This window comes from Chenopodium quinoa, unplaced genomic scaffold (assembly GCF_001683475.1).
Source record: "Chenopodium quinoa cultivar QQ74 unplaced genomic scaffold, ASM168347v1, whole genome shotgun sequence".
NCBI lineage: Eukaryota > Viridiplantae > Streptophyta > Magnoliopsida > Caryophyllales > Amaranthaceae > Chenopodium > Chenopodium quinoa.
In genome coordinates, this window is record NW_018745410.1 from 1,650,794 (window position 1) to 1,670,099 (window position 19,306).

The following is a 19,306-nucleotide window of genomic DNA, read 5'->3' on the forward strand; positions in this document are numbered from 1 at the left end:
CTAGCGCATAATAAAATTGTAGATAATCAAATTGCGCAACTCTCCGCTACTCGACAAGCCCGCCAACAGGGAGCTCTGCCGGCACAGCCAACCAGACCTACGAAGCAAGCGTTTGCAATTACTCTAAGGAGTGGTTCAAACTATGAAGGGCCACCTATGCCCAGAGTTGATGAACCTGTTTTATTAAATAATGCTAATATTAATTCCGTTAAACCAAACAATGTAGTTGATAGCCCTGCAGGGCTAAAAGATATTACTAACATATCTAATTCTACATTGCAGGGTACAACTCCAGAGAAGGTGGCTACTCCAGACAAGAGTAATAATGCTCCAAAGCCAACTATCAAACTTCCATTCCCCAATAGTCAATTGAAGACAAACTTGGATAAGCAGTTTGGTAAGTTCCTGGATATGGTAAAAGATTTGAAGGTAACAGTTCCCTTTACTGAATTGATCACCCAAATCCCCTCGTATGCAAAATTTATGAAAGAAATATTGACGAGAAAAAGGTCTATTAGTGAGGTAGAGACGGTAGCTTTCACTGCCGAGTGTAGTGTCGTACTTCAAAATAAGTCTCCACCTAAACTAAAAGATCCGGGTAGTTTTTCCATCCCTTGTCATATTGGCAATCTCTTGATTGATAATGAATTATGTGATTTGGGTGCAAGTGTTAGCGTCATGCCATTATCTGTCCCCGTTAGAGTAGGTAACTTTTATATACCTGTAGATTTTGTTGTTCTTGATATGGCTAAGGATATGCAAACCCCAATTATTTTGGGTAGACCATTCCTTAACACTGGAGGAGCAGTCATAGATATAAGAAGTGGTAAGTTAACATTATCAGTAGGGGATGATAAAGTTGTTTTTAATCTGAATAATGCCCCTAAAAGCTCCATGACTGAGGAGAAATGTTTCAGTGTTAATGTGGTTGTAAATTATTCTAACAAGCCCCAAGCTATTGAAAAAGATCCCTTGGAGGCGGTATCTTGTGTTGCATCCTTTTCAGATGAGATAGACAAATGGCAGAAGGAAGTCGATGCAATAGAAAGAGCACTCTACAATGTTGGCCTTGGTTTCGAGGATGAATAAGCGGAACCGATCGAGCAAGTTGTGCGAATCGAGCCTACGGTAAGTGTTCCGCCGGATCAAGTTGCAAGTGTTGAACGCAATGACAATTTGGAGCAACCTTCGATCGAAGGAGGATTTTTAGTGCGTAGCATTGAAGATCCCCCAGTCCAAGTCAAGGAGGATCCACCAGATAAGGAGATTTGGCGTCCCATAGGGTATGTCAGGAAGCCGCATCGCAGCCTAAACACCGTTAGACCGGGTGAGAAACCACCCGATCAAGCGTTAGGCCAAGGGTCCTAGAAATTGTACTTGGTAAGAAGGTCGTGCGGGACCTAGATAAACCAGCGCTTTGCGGGAGGCAACCTGTATTTTTAATGCTTTTTAGACTAGTTTTTCTTTTCTTTTCCTTATGAGAGGAGAGATGAGGGAATTTAATGAGTTTTATGAGTGTTTGTACAGATTTGAAGAAAAGAGTTAGCCAAATTTTGGAGATAAGAAGAAGAATGATGATTAGACGATTTAGCCTCGGGCCCGATTGGGCGAAGCTCGCCCGACCGGGTGCGAGAGCAAGGTTTAAAAATAGAGTAATTTCGCCCGACCGGGCGAGTGGCACCCGATCGGGCGCGAAACTTGTCGTTTACGGACTTAATTGTCCGCCCGATCGGGCAAGCCTCGCCCGACCAGGCGCGAGAAGGGCGAATTTATTGGACCTATAGATCGCCCGATCGGGTGAAGGGCGCCCGACCGGGCGCGAAACAATGAAGAAATAGGATCATTCGATCGTCGCCCGATCGGGCGCGAACGGATGCAAAAATCAGGGTAATTAGATCGCCCGACCGGGCGAAGGGCGCCAGATCGGGCGCGAGATAAAGCATACGAAAATATCCCAGATCGCCCAACCGGGCGCGAGCGGCATCCGTTTTCTTTTTCTTCTTTATCTTCTTCTTTCTTCCTCCTTTTCTTCTTTCTCCATTACTTTCTCTCTCTAAAACTCCAAATCTCTCTATCTTCTCTCTAAGATTTCTCCTCCATTTCTTACCCAAATTCAAAACTCTTTACATATTTGTGATCCTCTCTTCATCCTCTACACTTTCATATAAAAAATTTTCAGTTTTAATTCAATAAATTTTCAAACTCATTTCTTAAACATGGCTTCAAAGAGGGCTAGGTCCATATTCGGTAGGAGCTCTTGTTCGAGGGAGGAATACGACCCGGACTTGCAACTCTCGTACTGGCCGACGATCCGGATTGTGAGCCGAGAGCAAAAGGAACGGCTAGAGCACTTAATCGGTCGTGAGGTAATTCCTTCTCGATGGTTACACCGCCCTACCCTAGAATCATTTGGTTTGTATAATTTTGTTAAACGATTTTTGAATGACATTGGCATGAGAAAATTTGTTGATATGCACTATCCTACATACCGAGAACTTACTTGTGAATTCCTGTCCACTTTTCATGTTGTTAGTAGTAGAAATGGGCCAAATTTATTTTTCAGGTTAAATAATAGAAATATTAGTTTAACTTTTGTAGAATTTTGTAAAATTTTTGAATTAAATTCTGAATTATCTCACCAGTGGCATGCGGACTATAAAATGGGTGACTTATATTATGCTTTGACTGGTTTGCCTACCCCCGACCCCCAACATGCTAGTACCAAACATATTCACCACCCTGTCCCAAAAATCTGGCAAAGATTTGCGGGTTTGTGTTTTTTAGGTAGGGTCGAGCCTCATAACGCTCAATCTAACGAACTAGCTGTCATAGGACATTATGTGTACGGGTACGGAAAATTGAACATAGGTAGGTTTATAGTTCACCATTTGAGTAGGCATGCCACAGCCAGCACCACTTCCAAGACCCCTATCCGTTTAGGTGGCCTTATCAATCCAATAGCAGTGAAAAAGGCCGGTTTTGTAGTAGACAGACCCCACCAGCTGACCAACTGTGGACCAGATACCTACATGACTGCTAGGTATTTTGAGGATGTTGGGTGGGTTAGACCGGATAGCGAGCAGACACCCTTCTGGTGTATTCGGACTGGGAGCTAGCAACCTTTGCCCCTTTTCCCCCTACCCAGTCCTGACTTGACCGCTTTCCCCCCAGGGAAACCTTCTTACACTTATGATATTTTAGTTGTCAACGCTAGGGGGCAAGCACCACCACCACCAGTTCCACCACCCCAGCCTCAGCCCGAGGTGGCTTTTTCTCCACCTCGTATGTCCCACTCCGTCCCTCATGTTGACTCTGACCCAGTTTGGGATCTTCAGAGTATAGGTCAGGCCCTAGGACGTATCGAGCATGCCCATACTGACCTTAGGAGGATGGTAGGCTCCCTAGACTAGAGGTTAGGGTACCTAGAGAGGAACTAGGGTAGAGCCCTCTACCCTATGTACGATGATTATGCTCGTCGGGGCAACATTCTTGACGACGCTATTCACCCTAACTAGTTTCAGCCACCACCCCAGGGATACGATAGGGATCCCACTGCCCGTGGTATTTACACTAACTATTCTTCTTTCTTCGGGTACGGCCAGGACATTCCTTTCGGGGGACCGGCGGGGGGGAGTTTTCACGCTGATTATTTTGGTGGTAGCTCTTCTGGTGCAGGTGGCAGTGGAGGTGCGGGTTTTGGCTCGATGGATGAGGATGATCAGGACTAGCTATGCTGGGCTAGTTCCCAAGCCAATGAGGACATTGTCTGATTCTGGCTTGGGGGAGATTTTGGTTTGGTATATTTCTTTTTATCTTTTCTTTTATTTTTGGTGTGTTTTCTTAGGGTAGAGTTTCTGCTTTCTAGGTTAGTTTTATTGCTTTCTTATATATACAAAAATACAAAAAAATTGAAATAAAAAAAAATTTCAAAAATACGTTCCAATGAATTATTAATTATGCTTCCCTGTGCCCCTTACTTGAGAAAAATTGTTTTGATTCTTGGTATTTGATGATAGGCATTGTGGATTAGTTGATCATGATTTGATGTTTGATTGCCTTGAAACCTTTACATGCGTCAATTTTGTCCAACTACTTGTGAATATAGTGCTTGACTAGTTGATTTGGTAAGGAATGTGTGATAGTTCCATAGTTTCTGGTATGTCAATGAATTTGAGTATTAGTTTGCAACTATTAGTAATATTTATATGATTCATTATTATGCACATTGATGAGGACGAAGGCATTTGTTCTTTTAGGTAGCCTCCAGATATTGTAGATACATTTGTTCCCTTCTTGCTACCCATGTTGTTGCCTTGACGTTTTGTTGTTTATTAGCCGTATTACAAGCCTATTTTGCCCCATTAGTTACTAGTCTCAAGCTTGGCTTGGGGGAGCTATTAGTGAGTGAGGTGAGGGAGTTTGTAGTGTGATTATTATTTGCACAATATGGGTGGGATTTGAGAAGTTGTTTTGTTGTTATTCATGTTTATTTTTGATGAGTTTGAGAGTTATATTTTCTTGAAAAATAAAGCGTGATATTATGAAAAAAAAGAGAAGTTCAAGAAAAAAAAATGTGTGAAAAAATAAGTGAACTTTAAAGGAAAAAAAGTGTTCAAATGTTCTAGTTTAAGGTTGATCAAAAGAAAAATGATAGAGCTTCAATGAAAATAAAAAATCAAGTTTGGAAAATAAAGTTTGTTTATTCACTCTACTTCTTCATTATTATATCTTATGAGTGAAATTGTAAGAGTTGGGTTTATTTATTATGATTGGAGTATATTTGGTTGATGTTAGAGTTGGTTATGTAGGAGATGTATGATCACTATTTATTTTGATCATGGGTTTTATTAGGATATGGCTCCTTTAAGCATAGCTTTTCTCTCACTTATTCCCAAATTTATCCTACCCTTTACCCTACCCTTACATTACAAGCTTTAAAGACCTTCCGACCTTTGTGCATAGAATTGTATGAATGTGAAAGTGTTGTTTATCAATGCAAGTTATGACTTGGCATATTTCGAGTCGACTAGTAGGATTGAGCGTCCATTGTTTTATACACACGAGAGTGTGAGTTGGGAGGGCATTGTTCACATAAAGGGGTTGGATGGTGAGCGATCGAGTACATCTTTTACTCGCCACAAAAATGAAAGTTGAGTATGTGAGCACTAGTCTTGAATTCTATATGCTCTTGTGGTTTGCTCTATTTGACAATTGTTAGGTGTAGGGAATAATTCAAGCCTTTAAAATCCCACTAGCTTGAACCCTACTGTGATCATACACTAAAGTACGGTGGCGTCCAAAAGGGAAGAAGATAGAGCAAAAGAGTCGCCAACAAGTTTTTAAGGAACTTGTAAACCGTTCACGAGGTGAAGGTTACACCCCTTAACGATCCAAGAGATCGTCAACTCCATAAGGTCATGAACCAAAAAAGGGTCCGGGGATGATGGTACAAATCCAACCTGAAAGAGATTGAATCTGCCAAAATAATAGGCCTCTACTTTATTCTGCTCGTATTCATGTGCGCTTTCTGACTAACATACAATCAATAGGATTAACCCTAAACCTGTTTAATCTATGTTGGTTGAATATTAATGCACAAATAAACTATTATTGGCGATCACTTGAATTATAATCACAATTAACCCTAACAAGATTATTAATATCTTATTAAGCGCGATTGCAAATACCAAATTCCCTTTAACATGCATAAAAGGTGTGATCAAGCAATAAAAATAAATATAATCAAGCAACATAATAAATAACATCATTAATAATAATAATATCAATCATAATTAATGATAATCATAATCATGTTAAAACATAGCAAGATCCTAGGCATGATACTAACAAGATTAATAACAAATCCTAGCATGTCACTAAGCGATAAAAATCAAATCTTTAACCCTAACATGATACTAACACGAGTAAATATTAGGAAGAGAATAAAAGGCATCATAGCAATCATATTTAATATTAAAATTAACCTAGACATGATACTAGGAATATCATAATAACAATATAAACATGATATCTACATCATAAAATCAATTAATCAATTAAAGTACTTACTTGGATGCCTCGTACCTCTTTCTAATAACAAAATACACACGTTAGTAACTTCAAGGAAAAATAATAATCAAAGCAACAATCAAATTAAATAATTGAAAGAGAGATTAGGGACCAAACCCTCAAAATTTAAAACCTTTCACGTCTAGGGAGAAGGCAACTTCGAATATGGCTAGGTGTTTCTAGATCTTGTGAATGCGGAATTTTGTATTTGGAAAAGCAAGAAAGAATACTATGAAAATTGATGAATGAAAGATGATGAATGTTGGTAATTGGTGAATGAAGAGAGTTGATGAGAATTGATGATAATTGGTGAATGATGATTGTAGATGATTGAAAACGGAGTTTTTGATACGATATTTATAGAGAAAATCATCCAAAAAAGATAATTTAACAAAACAGAGTCTGAAGATCGCAAAACAGCATTGGCGCCAACCCTGGCTAACTGGCGCCAGGCACCAGTGGCTAGCGCCAGGCGCCAATGGCTAGCGTCTGGCGCCAAGCCTGGTTCCAGGCGCCAAGGCCTAGGATTGGACGCCAAACTGATTTTCAACGCGTTTTCGAAAATCTGATAAATTTCCTGTACTGGAAGATAAAATAATATAATTTCTTCGAAAATGCTATTTGATCTTGATTAAAACTCTGAAAAGTCCTAATTGAATTAGGAATGAAAAGAACCTTCTAAAATGTTCTAGAAGACTAAAACCATTCCTAATTGCATTAGGAATGATAAATCATATTAGGCCCTCCCCTAGATCATTGGGTCGTACATAAAGCTCAAACCGGACCCAGTTTAGTAAATTGGCCATAATTTCCTCAATATTCATCGGAATTGGGCTTATAATATATCGTTGGAAAGGACTTTGCAAGCCCCATCCAACTACACCACTATTGGACCTATATCATGGACCAACCAAACTGGATTAGCTGTTTTCCTAAAATAAAGTTTTCAAAAACAGAGAGAAGAGAAAAAAAAAAAAGAGAAAAGAAATAAAACTTTCCGCAACACTAGACCTTCCACACTTTCGTTTCATTCGATTATGATTCGACGTGAAAGGTACTCATCACCGGGTTTGGTTTTGGGGAGACACAAATGGGTGTCTACATTAGGGAATATTGGTAATTAGATGGATTTGATTAGTTGACTTTGAAGCATGTTTATTTGATTTACCCTAAATCGTTTGTGCTTGATTTTTACTTTTTGGGGTGAAGTATATTTACTGATTCATTGATGAGATCTTTGCTTAGGGACAAACAAAGGTTTGGCTTGGGGAGTTTGATGTGTCTATTTTATATAGTATTTTACCCCCGTCCCTTGGTCATAATTAGTAGTGTTTTTGGCTCTTTAGAGCCACTTTTATTACTAATTGGTGTTTTCTAGTGTTTTCGTAGATTTGGTTGACTTTTGCAGGGATTTATGCTTTTGGAGTATTTTCCCGAGATATTTTGGAGCAATCACGAGCATTGGGGAATCACGACCAGAGTTTATATCCCAGAGCCGGTTAGAGCCATCAAACCGGTGATTAAGGGCTCGGTATAGGTGATACTGGGGCATTTGGACCGAGTATTCAAGACCGGAAGAGGAAACCCAGATTGGCCCGAAGAGTTGGAGCCCAATCGTAGTCCAAATAGTGGCCCAAATGAGCCGCCCGACCGGGCGGGAGAAGCTTAGGCTGGCGCCCGGTGACGCGCCCGGCCGGGCGCGAGATTAGTTGTAGGGCTAAAAAGGCGCGCCCGATCGGGCACGTGTATTTCTTAGGAGACGTTTAACGTAGTTTTAATTTGTTTTAATTTAGGATTTTGTACAGAGTATAAATACTCCTCCGTAATACGATTTTAGGATCTCTTCTTCTTCTTTTTACTCTATCTTTACTCTCTTAATTATTCTCTTAGATTTCTTTTCTCTTAAACCTTTGTTCTTAATTCTACTCTTAATTCCAGATTTATTTTGGTAACGATTTCTTTTCTCTTAATCTTAGTTGTTTATTTTATTCCTTTCATCATGACTTATTTTATTGCTTTGATTAGTTTAGTTTTTAATATGTGTGAGTAGTTTTATTTCTAGGGTTGATGGGGATCCATAAATAATATGAAAGGGTAATTTATTGTTGTTAATTATCAATGCTAGATTAATTTCCTATTGATTGATTTAATGCTCAGTGACTAGATTAGGCCTATCTTTTATGCATGAGTTTGACAACATTGATTCGAGATTCGACAGATGAGAATTAATGTTTAGGTCTAGTTTCAATAGGCAGATTAATTTATAAATGGTTAAGTCGAGATTCGAGAGATGAGATTTAATACCGGTAAATTAATCGTGTGATTGTAATACGTAGCGAAAGCCCTTTACAATCTGGTTAATTGATGCTTTGATGGTTGACTATAATTGATTATTGGTATTGCATGATAATTTCTTAAATTATTGAATTGTTTTAACGTTTTACAATTGCGGCTAGTAAAAATATAGCAATATTGAATTGATGAATCGAGCAGATGTTAATTTGATATTAAAGGCTATTTTCAATAAGGACTTAGATCTAGTAAATTGCGAGAGCCTGTTAGATCTATGTTGTTTAATAAATTGCGAGAGCCTGTTAATCATGTTATTTATGCAATGTCAATGATTGATTACTATATTTTACCCTGGAGTATTATTTATTGGTGAACCTATACCCTAGATCCTTTTATATATTGTTTTCCCCCTATTCCTATTCCTTGTAGTTTAGTTTCATACTCAAATATAAATATTGGTTACTTAGATAATTTAGATTATAATAACTAATTAGGAGTAAAAAGACTTGTTTCCCTGTGGAGATCGACCCTACTTCCCTATCTACTTTTGTTAGAGGATTTAGGTATTTACTTTTGATTAGGGGATACGACTTTACCCTGTCACGTGCATTGTTCATGTATTATACTAGATATACAACAATCATGTGCAATAATTTATGTTGTTTTATACATAATAATACTTTTAACTATAATAGTATGTGTATATAATATAATATTTTTTATAGTATAAAAAAGTATATGTATATAATATAATATTTTATAACACGTGTCCTCCATACCAAGTGTAGTCCCAAATCACCACTACACCAATTGGTTGTTGGTGTAGTTGTGACTGAGACTACACTAGGTTAAATACGGACCTGTGTTCGCTCACCTCCAACAACAATCGGAAGGGGAATAGAACCTAATAACCTAGAACTGATCCTCAAATCAGGATTAGCCCAAAGGGTGAACCGGATTGAACACGCAAAACTCAATGCATATATGACGGGAATTAATTTATCCTTTATCTATATTATACAAAACTCCAAAGTCTAATTTTTTTTTTCAAAATATAATGACATTTGTAAATTTTTGTTAATATGAAAGATATAAACCTATCAAAATGTATATATAGTTAAATTGTTTAATAACTTATATCGAATGCGTAGTTTTATTAAAATTATTTGCATGTAATCATTAAATGTGTTGGATGTTGTGTAACTATGCAATGTCCAAAACTTTAGTTGAGCGACTTTGATTTAGTGATTGTACGGTAAAAAAATATTGATTTCGATCTTGAAACCTAATAGTCTAATAAATTCTAAATAGAAAAATTAAAACAAAAAGAAATGAAAATAGTAAATGGCTTTAAATATTGAAATAAACATAACCTTTTAAATCAATTTAGCAAATTCAAGAGACAATTTTAAGGGTTTTAAAATTAAATTATATGGATATATGTAAACAACACCAACACCAACAACAACAACAACAACAACAACAACAACAACAACAACAACAACAACAACAACAACAACAACAACAACAGCAATAATAATAATAATAATATTAACAATAATAATAATAATAATAATAATAATAATAATAATAACAATAATAATAATAATAATAATAATAATAATAATAATAATAATCAATAAGTAATAAATAATAATAATAATAATAATCAATAAGTAATAAATAATAATAATAATAATAATAATAATAATAATAATAATAATAATAATTAATAAATAATAATAATAATAACAATAATAATTGAAATAATAATACCAATAATAATAATCAATAAATAATAATAATTGATTAGGGGATTTTGCTCCCACCAATCGGAATGCGCCACGTGGGTCAATCAGGTCCTACCAAGTGTCCCCCAGTTGGAACTGTCAGGGCTTGCCACGTGGCATCCTCCATGCCTAATGGAGAAACCGGCCACCCTGGATCTATTATGTCATGACACGTGGCATCCTCCATGCCTAATGGAGAAACCGGCCACCTAGGCCCAACTTCCAAGGGAAGCCCAATCAGCCCTAGGTTAACCTAAACCTAGGATTGGCACATTTCCCAAGGTTATAAATACCTCCCTTAAATCCTCATTAAGGGAGATTACGCACATTAAACACTCTCACCTAGAGAGACCCAATCACTTTTATTTTCGCATTAATTACTCCTTAATCAAGTACTAACTTGACCGTCGGAGGCGGATCTCCAATCATCCGGAGCATCTGTTTGTTTTGTAGGTACAGGCGACCGGTTCCAGTTTCGGAATTGTAACTCTCCCGCAGGACATCAAAAAACCCCGAAACATTTTGGCGCCGTCTGTGGGGAGAGTACTTCTGAGATGGCATCCACGTCTGTACCGACTCCTAAAGAGAGGCGTCCCCTAGACGACCCTCACGTTCACTCGGACCATGATACTAGGGAAGAATTTGAAGTTGAAGCTCACACAGCTTCAGACGGGACCCTAAGGGCCCGACGCACCCGCCATACCGAAAGGAGGGAACGGGAACATCTTCAAACCGGACTCAGTGATCCAGCCGGCGCACCGCCTGTTCAGCAGCAGCCGGCTGATGGGTCTGCTCCCATTACAAGAAACGAACTCATGACCTTCATGAGGGGCTTCAAGGGAGAGATTCAAGAGTTGCTCAACAAGAAGCCTGCTCTGGCCAAGGAGCAGTCGGCTAAGAAACCTTCCACTTCAGGGAAGAGGAAGCCAAATCAAGGGCGAGAGGCGACCCCTCATCCTAACTCTAGGAAGTGGGAGCCGCCTGTCCTTGATTTCACAAAGTACCGCTTTCCTACTCCAGGAAAGAGGAAACCTGTTCGTCATATTCAGGCGGACGGGTCGAAGAAAACATACACAGATGCTCGGCTATTGCTAGAACAGAAGAAGAATGACCGATTGTCAGAGTCGGCCTCTACTTCAGACTTCCAAGACAGTCTGCGCAATACCTCGATGAAGTATACTCAATCGTATCATGAGAGTCAGTTAGGCGGCACCTGCCGTCAGTCCGGCTTTCATAGTGACCAGGCGGTACCAAACTTACCATTTGTACCGCAACAACAATATTTTTTGCAGCCACCTCTGTTTGGTGGGCATGCAGCAAAGAATGTCCAACCTATAGACTGGCAGCTACGGTTGCTTAGATTTGGGGAACTGCCGTCGGCTTTCTCCAAGGAAATTGCTGAAGCCGCTCAGCCGGCCAAAGTGAAAAATGTATTAGTAGGCGCCTATGACGGCACTACTAACCTAGAAGACCATTTGATGTCATTCACCAACCTGATGTACCTTCAAAGGTTGGATGATCCCACTTGGTGCAAGTGTTTCCCAGCGACTCTCAAAGGAATCGCACAACAATGGTTCGGCAACCTGCCGACTGGTTGTGTGAATAACTTCAGGATGCTTGCTTACTTATTCACCTCCAACTTTGCCATGAACATACCTGCGAAAAAGACGACCCTTGATTTAGGAACGATTCAGCAGGGCGAGAAGGAGGGGCTTCGTTCTTACATCAGGCGGTTTAACCTGATGAGAATACAGATTCAAGGGTTACCGGATGAGGTAGCCTATACTGACTTTTTCAGAGGCCTCAAAGACGGATTGACATTCAAATTTGATTTGGTCCGAAAGAGGGTGGCGACTCTTCAAGAGGCCTTGATTGAAGCGGAAGCCTATATACAGGCGACTGATCTTTGTAGTACAAAACAGTCGGACGGGAAAAGGTTCGACAAAAAAGAAGGACGACAGAAACAGTTGTCGAACAAAGATGAGAAGAAAAGAAAAGAGGTCTGGGCGGCTGATTCCTCTAAACAGCCGGCCCAGAAGAAGAAAAAAGAATTCAAACCATACTCCCCAAAGTATGCGTTTAACAAGGATAGCCAAGCTATCCTAAAGGAAATCAAGGGACGGATCTCAATTGAGAAACCGGTCCCCATGAAGGGTTCTGCAAGCAACCGGAACCAAGAAAAATTTTGTGATTATCATGAAGATGTTGGTCATCACACCAACGAATGCATCAGTCTCATGCGGTATCTGGACCGCCTGGCTGAGCAAGGCGATCTTGACTCTTATGTCAAGAAATCTACTAGGAACACCTTCTCGAAAAAGCAGTCGGCCAAAAAGAGTCAACAGGCCGACAGCTCTGATACAGATGATGCAGTCGTCTACACCATTGCAGGCGGCTTCGCAGGAGGCGGTCCCACTATTAGGGGCAACAAAGACAATATCAGGCGGCTAGATGTAAATTCCGTTCACCAAGAACGACCCTCCAAATATTCATTTCCTGAGATTGTCATCACTGAAGAAGATCTAGGAGGGGTAAGGGGGCCGCATGACGACCCTATCGTTATTGAGTGTAAAGTGGCCAACCAGAGAGTTGGCCGAATCCTTATAGATACTGGAAGCTCCTCAGATCTTATCAGTAGCAAATGTCTGTCAAAATTAAAATATCAGACTGATTGCATACATCCGGCATCCCACCCTTTAGTAGGGTTCGGAGGAGGAGTCGTCCACCCAGTGGGACGAGTGGATTTACCCATCCGCCTGGGTGAAAAAGGGGAAGGACGACATATGGTAGTCCGGTTCCTGGTAGTAGAAGAACTCTCGGCCTACAACATGATTATGGGACGACCAACCCTGAATAATTCCAAGGCTGTTATAATCCCATCTCTTATGTTGCTCAAGTTTGAGAGGGATAATGGAACAGTCGGGTCCCTAAGGGGAGATCAGAGGATGGCCCGAGAGTGCTATCTCTCGGATATCAAGCCCACTGTTATGACCGCTGGGTCAAGTGGTGGAAAAACAGACCTTGACAATGTCAAGGAGAGTGCGCCTGTTCAAGAAGCAGGCAGCAAGAAGAGAAAGGCAGCCCAGACGGGGGCCGCAAGAAAAGACAGAAAATAGAAATCATTGGCAGAGGAGCGGTCGGACGAATTCCGCCCTCAGCCGGCTAGTGAGCATACGGACCTGATCTTAGACGACTCACGTCCTGACCGAACAGTCAAAGTTGGGACGACTGCTCTGAGAGTCCTGGGTAATGATTTGCACAAACTATTGAAAGAATACAAGGACATCTTTGCATTCGAAGTCCACGAAATGTCAGGCATTAGTCCTGACCTGGCGGTACATAAACTGGCTGTGGATCCGAAAAAGAAGCCGGTAAGGCAGAAAAAACGGAACCATGGCGAAGAAAGAAGTCAGGTGGCAGCCGCCGAAGTCAAAAAACTACTTGATGCAGGGTTCATTCGGCAATGTTACTTCCCAGACTGGGTTGCAAATGTGGTGCTTGTTAAAAAGCCGAATGGCACCTGGCGAATGTGTGTAGACTACATAGACTTAAACAAGGCGTGCCCCAAAGACAGTTACCCTCTACCTAAAATTGATAACCTGGTCGACTCAACAGCCGGCCATGCTTTAATGAGCTTTATGGACGCCTACTCTGGTTTCCATCAAATTCCTTTATGGAAAAAAGATCAGGAGAAGACGGCCTTCGTCACTGATCAAGGGTTATACTGTTACACGGTTATGCCGTTCGGTCTTAAGAATGCCCCGGCCACCTTACAGCGAATGATAAACACTGTGTTCTTTGATCAAATCGGGAGAAACGTCGAGGCATACATTGATGATATGATTGTCAAGTCTAAGCTTCAGACAGATCATCTGTCGGACCTCCGAGAAACTTTCGCCACACTCAGGCGGCACCATGTCATGCTCAATCCCAAGAAATGTGTATTTGGAGTTGAGTCTGGGAAATTTCTCGGATTCCTTATCAATCAGAGAGGAATAGAGGCGAACCCTAAGAAGGTGCAGGCGGTCATCGACATGCAGTCGCCTCGCACCGTCCGAGAGGTTCAGAAGTTAACAGGTTGTCTGGCGGCCTTGGGAAGATTTCTAAGCCGATCAGGCGACAAATGCTTATACTTCTTCCAGGCCATTAAGAAGAAGGCAAGGTTTGAATGGGGGCCGGATGCTGAGGCGGCCTTCCAGAAATTGAAAGTTCACTTGCATTCCTTGCCAAGGCTGGTCAGCCCTTTGCCCAAAGAAGTACTCTACATGTACCTGGCCGTCTCTGATCATGCGTTAAGCGCTGTTCTTCTTGCTGAAAGAGACGGCTGTCAGCTCCCGGTCTACTTTGTCAGTCATGTATTGAAAAATGCCGAGTTGAGGTATCCCTTAGTGGAGAAATTTGGTCTTGCACTCTTCATGGCTGTTAAAAATTTGAAGCCCTACTTTTTGGCACAAGCAGTCGTCGTTTATACAGATCAACCTATCAAGCGGCCACTGACCACCACGGAGTCGTCAGGCCGGATGATTAAATGGGCCATAGAAATACAGAGCCTCGAAGTTACTTTCGAGCCTAGAAAAGCAGTGAAGGGGCAAGCCTTTGCTGACTTTATTGTTGAGATGACTCGTCCCCCTGATTCTCGAGATCCAGACCAAGTCTGGAAGGTATATGTGGACGGAAGCTCTACTTCAAATGGTTGTGGAGCAGGCGTCATATGTTAGTCGCCAGAAGGCAACAGGTATGAATATGCTCTACGCTTCAGTTTTCAGGCCTCAAACAATGAGGCAGAATGTGAAGCTTTACTAGCCGGAATCCGCATGTGCAAGACAGCAGGGGCACGAAAGATAAACGCCTGTTCCGATTCACAATTGATAGTGAGTCAGTATAATGGCGAATACGAAGCAACCCATCCGGCCATGATCAAGTATTTACAGGCGGTACGACAGGCAGTCGGTTCCCTTGAAGATTTTCATCTGACTCAAGTGCCGAGATCAGAAAACAACCAGGCGGATGCACTTTCAAAATTAGCATCGTCCGCCTCTTGTGATACTCCTTGAACTGTTTTTTGGGAAGTAATGGAGAAGAGAAGCATTGAGGAAGACCCTATTGGAATCCTAGACAGAAGCTCAACCTGGATGGATCCAATCAGGGCATATCTGACAGACGGTACCCTGCCGGATGATCATCATCAGGCGGCAGCGCTGAAAAAACGGGCAGCCAGTTTTGAAATGATAAAGGGAGAACTTCACAAAAGAGGGTACCTTCAACCCTACTTAAAGTGTGTTACTCCAGAAAAGGGACGAGAGATACTAGACGATCTTCACTCTGGTTACTGCGCTTCCCATATAGGCGGTAGGTCGCTTGCTCAACGGACAAGGCGGCAGGGCTACTTTTGGCCTACTTTAGAAGCAGATGCAATGGAGATGGTGAAAAAATGTGACAAGTGCCAAAGGTTTGGCAAACTAATTCACCGTCCGGCTACTGACCTCACTACCATTCATAGCCCACTACCGTTTGCTAAGTGGGGCATGGATATTCTGGGTCCATATACGCCTGCTACAGGCGGAAGGAGGTACATACTTGTTGCAGTCGACTAATTCACTAAATGGGTAGAGGCGGAGGCTGTTAAGGGAATCAAGACGAAGGATGTAATTTCATTCATCTGGAAAAATGTCATCACTCGGTTCGGGGTTCCCATGTCTATGGTTTTTTATAATGGTCCCCAATTTGAGACGCCTGTTCTCAAAAGCTGGTTGGGTGACCAAGGAATTGCACACCACTTTGCATCAGTCGGCCGTCCACAAGCAAACGGCCAGGTAGAAGCCTTTAATAAAATCATCTCAAACGATCTCAAGAAAAAGATTGAACGAGCAGGCGGCCTATGGGCGGATGAATTACCACATGTTCTTTGGGCCATTAGGACGACTGAAAAAGGGGCAACTGGAGAAACTCCATTCCTCCTAACTTATGGTGCGGAAGCTGTTCTTCCAATAGAACAATACGAGCCGACTCTTCGGGTAATGCTATATGACGAAGAGGCAAACTGGGAAGCCATGCGCCTGGCATTAGACTCACTCCCATAAAGGAGGGGCAATGCTGTCTTGCGCCATGAAATTTACCGCCTGAGAATGACTAGATCATACAACAAAAAAGTACACAGGCGTCCACTCAAAGTGGGAGACTTTGTACTTAGAAAAATGGAAGCAGTTGGTAGGGCTAATGAGTCTGGCAAATTAACTCCCAACTGGGAAGGACCCTACCAAATCTATGAAGAGGTCAGGGACGGTACCTACCGTCTGGAAACACCAGACGGCCAACCGTTGCCTCGAACCTGGAATGTAGATAATCTTAAGAAATATTTCTTTTGAATGATGTAAATAGTCGAGGGCTACTTAATAAAAGTTTGATGTTTCATTCAATTTTGTACTAAGAGGGGCATGCCCACTGACAAACAGTCGGCTACTCTCCATGTTTAATTTTCATTTTTACCTAAGAGGGGCATGCCTACTGACAAACAGTCGGCTACTCTCCATGTTTAATTTTTATTCTTACTTAAGAGGGGCACGCCGCTTGTTCCACACAACCGGTTACTTTCCCATAACACAGTTCACCAAGAACTATCAAAGGCTCATGGCTAAAATGATCAGACCAGGTGCCAAGCCAACTGATCCAAATATAAATTCAATTCGACCTGTCCCAACATTATAGCAGGCTTCCGACGGCATCCATCCGGATGAAATTCGTCGCAGAGAGAAGCTCCCTTTTGGGTGGAACATTGTTCTATAAAATCATTACACGACACCTATACGACTGTCTAACCAAGACAACCACGTAGCCGTTTCCCGGACAAGGATACCTCTCACTTAACTGACTAATCAGGTCAAACAAGTGTTCGCAGTAACCATCCGTGTCAACCAACCGACTGAACTACTTGGGATAAGAACAGTTGGTATCTTATGAGTTAATAGCCAACAAACATTGGCGAATAAAGGGGAACAACCGGTACCCACCGCTTGATACCTCTACTACTCAGTCACTTGGCGACTAGTAACAATTATGTTTCCATGGTCACTCCTTAAAAATTTAGTATGAAGCTAAAAAGGTGTTCATACAGCGCCTGTTCACACTAGATTAAAAGTGGCGGGGAACAGTCGGCCTGGACCGACTAGAGTCTCTAGCTTAAAAAACAAAGAAACAAACAAGGCAGGTAGGAAACCACCTTCCTACTTGGTTGAAGGAAATCCATTCTTTAAAGTGGCCGACTGATCGCTTAGCCTGGAAACAGACAACCAGTCGTCCAGGAGCATAGGTGGCGTGACTAACTATCTCGTACCTGTCCGCAACTATCGGCCATGCAAAACAGTCGGTATAGTGTGCAATTGGATATCAGAGTATTCGATACTTAAACAAATTTGGATATCAGAGTATTCGATACTTAAACAAATTTGAAACAAAACAAAAACGAAATATTTTGGCATAAAAAGAAGCCGGTCATTAAAGACCGGCCAAATATTCAGAACCCCGGCCCTCTGGCCGGGTAAATAGAAACAAACGGCACGCAGGCCGTGAAAAGAAGACATAAAGCTTAGGAAGGGGGCAGATCTTCAATAATAGCAGCTGCCGCCTGGTCAGCACTCTTTTTGATGGACTCCGCTTCAGCTGCACCCTTCTTTTCTTGCTCGGCCTTTTCCGAGAGCTCCTGAGTAAGACTCTTCTCCTGGGTCACCAGGCGTTCCTTAACGTGCGCCAAGGATTTCTCCAAGGTGTCGTATGAGGACATTTTTTGGCGAAGAGGTCTCAACTCGGCCTTGAGATTGTTGATGGTCGCCTCCAGCTCGCTATTTTTCTTCTGGGCCGCCTCTAACTGAGCCCGGATAGCAGAAATAGCCTGCGCCTGATAATAAAGAATGTCAATTTTCAGAACCTCATTTTGGGCAATTTGAAACATTGCCTTATCACAGTCAGAGGCGACCATAGCTTTTGCAGCCTTTACCTCTTTGTTCTTCCTGTCAAGCGGCTTGCGAAGGCCGTTCACTCGGAGCAGGGCCTAAGTAAAAGGGGAACAGGCGTCAGTTTTCAAACAAAAAACAGGCATCTTGGAATTTAAATAACCAAAAATATGCTAAGTATACCTCAGCAAGGACCCCTGCAATCCCGTCTAGGTCAAGGGTGCCGACACCCCTGATCGCCTCCCTTTCAGCTGGAGGAACGGCCTTGATCATAGACTTGGCCACCTCGACCAAGTCAGGCTCCTGAGGGCCGGCTGCATCAACCATTAAACAAACGAGTTAGACCTAGTAAAGAAGGGAGAAAGTCTAAATTCACAAAGACAACTTCATACTTCTAGGCGGCCCAATTGGAGTTTTATAAGGAGTGGCCGGCTGTTTCTCAGCCGCCGCATGTTTCCTGGCAAAACCAAGAGAGCTCGCAACAGTCGTCCTCCGGGTCTTGGAGTCCGGCTGTTGGGAAGAAGAAGCTCTTGGAGCGCCCGACTAAAAAAAAAAAAACAAACAAACAAAAACAAAACAACACTCGGTCAGTATATGCATAAACCCAACTCTAAAAAGAGAGTGAAAGGTTCGAAGCTCACCAAGGGCGCCCCCTTGTTGGGGGAGTCGGTTGAGGACTGTTGCATGATGGAGGCCCGCAACATGGCCGCCGCAGTCTTGGAGGCGGTAATTTTGCTCATGGCGTCCGCTGCAAAAACATATAGCAAAGTTAATAAAAAGTCATAACAGTAATGCATGGAAAAACAGAGTATTCGACAGGCCGGCTACCTCTTGAGCACCGACTGCTGAGGCCATAGGCGGCCAAAAAGTACTCGTCGTAGAGCCATTTGAAGCTCGGGACGCAGTGCAGGGGTACTTGCTCTCGTACCCCTGAAGTAGAGTCAACCCTCGACTCTACTTTAAAGAGTCCTTTATCCAGGATCTCTTTCTTAGCTTTGGGGGGAACAGGCGGCATGCTGCGGCCGCCTGCAAGAAGAGGCGGATTCCTGTTCCACTTGTTGAAGCGCTTGTTCAGCTCTGTGTCTGAACTCTCAATGATAAGGAAGGTACTTCGCCAGTCCTTCCACTTGTTTGCTTTACCTCTTGTCATGAGGTAGCCTCTATGGCTTGTCAATTGATACCAGCCGGTACCGCCTGCCTTAGGGGTCC